General features: G+C 39.7%; 1 non-coding gene across 1 annotated transcript; it reads right to left on the bottom strand.

Moving 5' to 3' along the window:
- Positions 1 to 1,136: 1,136 nt before the first annotated feature.
- On the bottom strand, positions 1,137 to 1,218 carry Trnas-aga (transfer RNA serine (anticodon AGA)). Its single transcript has one exon. It is a non-coding gene; the product is annotated as a tRNA-Ser (tRNA).
- Between the last annotated feature and the right edge of the window lie 6,741 nt (positions 1,219 to 7,959).

The raw sequence follows: 7,959 nt of genomic DNA, 5'->3' as shown, positions 1-7,959 counted from the left end.
ATGAACCCCCCTATCTGATGAAACATGACTACGAAAATTACGATAATACTGATGCCGAGACGTAAAAGCACAGAGAACAGACGTCCAGCCTAGAACAAATTTCGTTTAGAATGTTGTGTAATCTTCACTTGAGTAAGGTTGCAAACCAATACACGATGAAAACACTAACGCCACCACACACCATATTGCCACAGTCAGTGGTGAATTGAAACATTTCAAGTGGTGAATTAAATTAGAATGGGAAATTACCCGATTGCAGCGCCACGATGTTTCCACTTGTGTTGCCGATTTCAAATGGCCGTTAAATTCCTTACACAGTTTCGGAACTGGACTTGGATGTCTGATCTCTGTGGTAAAAGCCTATAGCTTCGCAAAAATTTCGATTCTACGATCCGGTGGATTATGTTCTAATTGGTGGCACTGCTGCCACCAATTTGAGTTTCAAGATTTGTGAATATGAATTTTACTGATCGACATCAGGTCGCGTCGTCAAACTGTGCCGAGAGGATTCGACGACGAGACGACAGTGAAAGCAGCTATTCTCAACGTATACTAGTGCGCGATGAAAGGTGGCCCGGCTCGGTTGATGCTCTTGATTTCGTCGCTCTGGGCAGCCAGCAGCGATAAAGCGAGTAGAAGCGTGGGGCGGGGGATTGTGGTATGGCCGACCAGCTTCCACGCACCGACCAATTCAGGGAGGAGATATACGAGGCCACGGATCGCGCTCAATATATGGGAATAAGCTAATAGAATAATAAAAAGCAGACGTGCACCATCGCCCAGCCGAAGAGAGCGACGAGTGCGACGAAGCCGCTGCTCATGAAAACGCTTCCAGCTACGACGACGACAACGGTTTAGGCGCGTTGAACATTGTTTAATATACATTTTATGGTTGACTGAGTTTTATGACGTTTGGTGAGTGAGCGCAAACACACTTCGTTGGTTTCGTTTAGCGGTGGGCATGGTGGGGCATCGTGTGATGCTTGTGGCGAAGAATAAGCCGATCTGCTTTGTTCCTGGAATTTTTGTGCCTACATCGTACGACGATGTGCGGAACGGAGGGCAAGGGGAAAATTTGTGTTGGAATGCTCATGTGGTTAATTGTTCGGACGGGGAAAAAAGCTGTTGAGCTGCATCGCAGTCGGTAGGATTCGAACCTACGCTCCCAGAGGGAATCTGATTTCTAGTCAGACGCCTTAACCGCTCGGCCACGACTGCTTGATGGGGATTGATGAGGATGGGAAGGGTGGACCGTGGCGTGGGTTGTACAGCCACCCACTATTAACTGTGTGGGAGGCCTTGTGCAGGCAGTATCGTGTAAAAAGGACCATGCGTCCCCATGTGGTTAGGTTGATTGGTAATCATTCATTTTTGGACAATAAATTTAACAAATGTTTTCAGCTGGTAAACTAAAAATATAAAAATGCTTAAGTTGTCCCACTTTTGAAGCCAAATATCCTGCTGAAGCTTCTAGTTGTCCAAATTATCAGTGAACTTTTTGAAAAACTTATTTTAAATAGAATGATGATTCACATTGATGGAAACTCTATATTTTTGCCAATGATCAGTTCGGATTTTGCCAAGGAAATCGACTACGGATAACGAATTGATATAGAAAAAGCATTCGATAGTGTTTGGCACGAAGGCTAGAACGTAAATTTGGAAAATTTTAACTTTTCACTATATATTATTAAAAAAAATCAAAACTACTTAGCCGATCAAACGCTTTAAGGACTGTATCGGAAATTAACTATAAACGTTCACAATAGCCTGAAAAATAATCTGTTCGAAAAAAACATAACTTTATTTTTGGAGATACTATATAAATCTCTTAAATAAAGAATGGCAGTTCCAATTTTCAAAAAATAATCATTTAACTTGGACTTTTATCTCAAAGATTGCACAAATGTTTTTAAAATTTTGGACACCTCCTAAAAAATTAAAATTACGAAAACTGTGGGAAAATATTCATTTTTTTTTCTCTTGTTTTTGCGCAAATATATTCTTCTTCAGAATGCTCATAATATAAGAAAATTATTTTTATCAAGAAAAATTCCCTCCGCAGTTTAGGGCAATTCTTAAAAATGAAAAAAGGTCATTTTTCGAGGAACTCTTTTTTTTTATGCGTCTTCAAAGAACGATTACGCAAATTAAAAATACATTAAGTTGAAAATTTGCATTTTTTTTCGATTGGGTATGTATTTAAATCTATTGAAGAGGTAGTTTTACCAGAGAACGAAATTTTATAACCTCTGAAGATATTTAAAACAAAGCGTCAAAGTTCGACCAAAAAGTAGGTGTTTTTGGGATAGACCATATCCTTAATGTTGGAGGTTTTTCTATCCAAAATAAGAATTTTAAAAGTCAGTTTGGAGTGATATGTTGTGTGTACATAACTGTTAGTAATAATCATTATTTTCCAGATTTTTCCCCGTACAAATTTTGTTTGTTACAAATGTTTGAAACGTTAAAAAAATTTAAAATAAAAACTGTTTTTCCAAATTTCTTTAAGCTGTTCTAAACTTAACTATAATGTAAAGATTTCATAGAAAAACCAGAATGAAAAGATCAACCGTGTGTCGAGATAGAGCATTTTGAATGTTTATAGTTAATTTCCGATACAGTCCTTAGGTAGACTATCAAAATTCCAAATCATATAGATTACCTGTAAGAGCTGATGTTCCGCAAGGCAGCATACTGAAACCAAAATTAGGTAATATTTTTTTTTTACCTCCTACCTATCTGCTTTGCCTAAGTAGAGATGTTGTCACTATGAGAGGAACTCCAATAAATAGGTCGGACGAAGTTAAGTATCAAGGACTCTTACTAGATAAAAACTTAACTTTTTAAAATTCACATAAAAGGAATCAAGCTAAGTGCAATAAATACAATCAGTGTTTCTACCTACTTATTAATAGAAAATCAAAACTTTGTCGCAAAAAAAAACAAATTTTTGATTTATAAACAAATTTTTAGACCGGTCGTGCTGTACGCTGTTCCATTATGGTCAAGCTGTTGCAATACCAAGTAGAAGTAACTTCAAAGGATTTAGAATAAAAGTTTGATAATTATTTTGAAGTTGCCTCCCTGGTATAGCCCTATGAGTTGCATCAAAGTTCCAATAGCGAAACATTGTCAACGAAAATCATTTTTAGTTTTCGTCAAAAATCATTGCTATCATCTGTTGCACTTTATATAATTGGTAAAAGTTAGGTTTGAGATAGGGTAAGTAAAAAAATAGTAGTTTACTCAACAAGGTGCAGAATGGAGATTTTTACAGCACGAGTCGTACATTTATCCAACGAGGCTCGCTGAGTTGCGTAATTACGACGAGTGTTGTAAAAATAGAGTTCTGCGCTGAGCTGCGTACAACGTTTTTTTGCAATTTCATAAATTACCCTCGAGGATAGCTTTTAACAAAGCTCTTTCATAAAACTGCACACTGATGTTCAAAGCCATGTGTAAGAAAGTCTGATCATAGCAGGTTATACTGTGCAATTAACACAATTTTTCAAAACTACGTCCAGGTTGACCTGTGCGCCGACTATATTTTGCTCAGCGGCGGCGTGAGAGCCATTTTTGGCCGGTGGCGGCGTGAATCGGCGTGACCAAAATTTGACCATAATGTAAACATTGGCAAAGTAAAGAAGTTGCCATTACGCTCCAGCATTAGTAGTCTGAGCAATAAAATATAGATTTTGCTACAGTTTTCGGTTTTGTTTTCTTAGAACCTTCAAAAGCCTTCAAATTTGATAATGAGGTCGCACTATTTACACTAATGAATCTCCGAATGATTTCAGAGAGGAATCTCAAAAAGGAATTTCAGGAGGAATCCATGAAGAAACTTCTGTATTAATCTCTGCAGGAACTGTTGTATGAAAACCTGTAGGAACTTCTGCAGGAATCGCTGGTGGTTCAAGAATCTTTCTTTGAGAGATCCCTGCAGAAACATCTAAAAAAATCCCCGAGTGGAATTTTCAAGGAATTTCAGAAAGTAACCCAGCAAGAATCATCGAAGGAATTCCAGCAGGAACTTCCAAAGGAATTCGTGAGTCCCCTGAGGATTTCTAGGAGGAATCAACGAAAAATATCCAGGAGAAATCCCTGAGAGAATTCTAAGACAAATTGTACCTATTAGGATTGATCACCGTGGAATCTAATTGATTTCAGTGGATTGGCTCTTTTCGGTGACAGGATACAGCGTAATTCGCGTTACGCGTTTCTCTTCGGCCCTCCTCAGATGCCTTAAATATTTATTGAATTAATTTAAACGGGCCTGAAAGAATTCCAGGAGAAATTCGCAAAGGAATTCTAGGGAGAATCAACGAGGAATTTAAGAAGGAAACCCGAAGGAATTCCCGGAATGAGAAATTCTATGAGAGATCTCCGAAGGAATTCGAATAGGAATCAGCAAAACAATTCCAAGAGGACCCTTCAAAGGAGCTCCAGGAGGAATGTCCGTAGAAATTCCGGGAGGAATTCCTGTGAAAGTCCAGGAAAAAGCCCCGACTGAATATCAGAAAAAAAAATCGAAGGAAATCCAGGAAGAACCTCCAAAGGAAATCCAGGAGGAATCTCTCATGGAATTCCAGTAAAATACAGGAGGACCCCCTGCAGGAATCCCAGGAGGAATCCCTGAAATAATTCTGGGAGGTATCTCCGAATGATTTCCATACTCGAATGTTTTTAAAGAGAAAATCCCGAGGGATTCCAAGTGAAATCTCCGCATAAATTCCAGGTGGAATACCCAAGGGAATTCTAGGAGAAATCACCGAAGGCATTCCAGAAGGAAACCACGAAGAAATTTCAAGAGGACTCCTGGAGGAATTTCATGAGGAATTCCTGAAGGAAATCCAAGAGGAATCATCGAAGGAATTCTAAGGAGAATCATCGATGGAGAATCAATTCCAGGAGGAAACCCTGAAGCAATTTTTGGAGAAATCTCTGTACGGGACCATTCATAAACCACGTAGACTTTGGGGGGAGGGGGCTGGGTTTGACTAAAGTCTACGCTCCATACAAATTTCAAAACTTTTTTATGGACGAAAGTCTACGATGGGGGAGGGGGGGTCTGAGATGGCCAAAATTTGGTCTACGTGGTTTATGAACAGCCCCTAAGAACTCCAGGAGGAATCCCCGAGAGAAGTCCAAAAGGAATCCCCGGAGGAATTACACGAGGAACCCTCGAAGTAATTCCAGGACGATTCTCCGGAGGAATTCTAAGAGAAACCACTACGGAATATCAGGAGGAATCCCTGAAAGAATTTCAGGAGGAATCTTCGAAGAAAGTCTAGGAGAAAATTCCGAAAGAAAATCTAGGAAGAATCCTAAGAAGAGTCTCCGATGAAGTTTCAGGAGGAATTCCAGAAAGAATTCCAGGAGGAATTCTCGAAGGAATTTCAGGGGAGCTCCTGAAATAAGTTCAGGAGAGATTCCCGTAGAAGTTACAGGAGAAATCCCCACAGGAATTCCAGGTGGAATTCCCGTAGGAATTCCGGCAGGAATCTCTGCAGGATTTTTAGCGGAACCTCTCAAAAGGGGATCTTTCCGGGTAGGAGGAAGGATTTGCAGGAGGTGTTTCTGAAAGAATTCCTGGGGGAAATCTATTAAAAAATCCTAGAGGAATTCTTGTAGAAACTCCTTCAAGAAAATCCTGGAGATATGCCTGATTAGAATCCTATGGAAATTTTCGAAGAACTCCTACAAGATTCCCTGAATGAGCTTCTGGAGGAATCTAAATAAACTTCTCCTGGAGGTATTCTTGGATCCTCCTGTAAGATTCTCTCAATGAACTCCTGGAGATATTACTGAAGGAACTTCTGTAGGAATTCAAGAGGAATCGCTGAAGTAATATCTGCAAGAATCCCTGAAACTCCTGGAGTAATCTCTGAAGGAGCTTCTGAACTAATTTCTGGAAGAACTCCTGTAGGATGCATCTATGAATCCTCTTGCAAGAATTTCTGAAAGGACTTCTGAAAGGATACTTCAGCGTACTCCTGTTGAAATAGCTTAGAGATCTTCTGAAAGAAATCCTATTAAACACCAGCAGTCATCTTAAAATCCTCCTGTAGCTATTAGAGAGATCCCAGAACAAACTCCTGGAGAGATCACCGAAGGAACTTCAGGATCAATCCTTGAAAGAACTACTATACTGCATGAATTCTCGAAGGAACTGATGAACTAATCCCTGGAGTAACTTCTGAAGGAATATCTGAAGGAACTTCTAGAGAAATTCCTAAAGAATTCCTGAAAGAATATCTGAAAAAAAAATTCATGAGACATTCCGACGTTATTTCAAGAATCCCCGAATAAATTTGCTTGAAAGAAATCATGTAGGAACTCTTGATGGAACTCCAGGAATTCTAGAGGAATTTCTGAAGGTTCTCCTAAAGGAATCTGTGAGGAAACTCCTGAAGTAGTTCCTAAAAAAACTCCTGTAGGAATTCCTGAAGGAACTTCAAAAGGAATCTCCGAAGGAACTCTCAGACTTATCTCCGAAGGACCACCTATGGAAAAGTGAAGAATCTTCTGGATAAATCTGTAATGAATCTCTTATGGCTGAATCCTCCTGAATGAAGTTTTTAAGGATCTCCTGGGGTTGTCGCTGAAGGTACTCCAGCCAAAATCTTCCAGAGAAGCCTTCTTGAAAAAAAAAATCAGTGATGAAACTCCGGGAAACATCCCTGCAGAATTTTCTGGATGGACCCCTGGTGATAAGTTGGCAATTAGTTGATAATTCAGCCATTACTTATACTTTCATGTGCAAACAAACTTTTGTTTATTTTTCGTTTGAGATTTACCGCAACAAATTAAACAAAAAGTATTCAAAAATTGTAAAACATCAAAAAGTTTTATCTGTTCACTACAATTTCTTGGGTTTGTGCTCACGTAAGAACTTTAACTACACCCACGGGACACGATACGAGAACGGACACAAACGATCGTTTGTAAGAACAATACGTGTTGTGTCCGTTCTCGTATTTTATCTGTTGCATTTTTTTTTTAATTTCCGATTGAAACGCCGGAAGTCAAAGCTAGAGTAGTTCTTTCAAATGAGAAAGAAAAAGTGCTGTTTTGTCTGAGAGTTCTGGAGAGTTGAGCCATTTCTATGGAAAATTCATTTCTTTTGCGCTCCGTCCCAAAAGGGATATGATGTTGAATAGGATGCTAAAATTGAGGCTATATGCGTATATGCTTTCATTTAACAGCGTGTAAAGTGTGCGTATATCGCCTCCACTTGTGCACCCTATTCAGCATCATATGTGGTCGAGTGTTGACTGGATTCGTTGGCGGCCGAAAACGCGCTGGCTGTTCGAGGAAACTGGCGGAACATGGCCCAAGATCGACGAGTATAGTGTTCTACTATACGCTTGGCGTTGGAGTAAAGTTACTTTATAGCCAACAAGAGTAACATCAAGGGCTGTAAAACGGCGATTATACAGCCTTGAAAGAGCGTCCAATATCCCAAGGAGCACAAATGTCACAAAATAATCTAGCTTTCGATGTCGTGACTTTTCTGTGGGAATAGCTCTGGTCCTCACAAGTTCCTACCTCATGTTTTCACGAGTCAATCGATTACCTTAGCTGATTGTGCAGGCTGCATACTGTTGTCCTTCTGACATTAGCTAGATTGAGTAGACACGTCCCGAGCGTTTCTTCGCCAAGAAGATCCTGCTCAAATAAGAAGTAGCTACCATGGCATCCAGTGACTGAGTATGAAATGTTGTATCATGGAGTTGCTAAGGAAGCAGGTCTTTGAAGGTAGCCTGCTGAAAACCTTCTAAATCACCAAGAAAAGCAAAAGTAGAGAAAACGGTAGGTAAAATCAAGATTCCACCAAATCGAGGTATACAATCTGTACTTCAAACTGTGTAATGTGTATGTTCCATAGAACTACGTTTCTTTGCAAAACTAATGGAGACGCCTGGTGCCTGAGCTTCCCATGCATTCTACACAACT

The sequence above is a fragment of the Aedes albopictus genome, chromosome 3 (genome assembly GCF_035046485.1).
Source record: "Aedes albopictus strain Foshan chromosome 3, AalbF5, whole genome shotgun sequence".
NCBI classification, from domain to species: domain Eukaryota; kingdom Metazoa; phylum Arthropoda; class Insecta; order Diptera; family Culicidae; genus Aedes; species Aedes albopictus.
The sequence above is the reverse complement of the archived record's forward strand: the minus strand, read 5'-3'. Positions and strand labels throughout refer to the sequence as shown.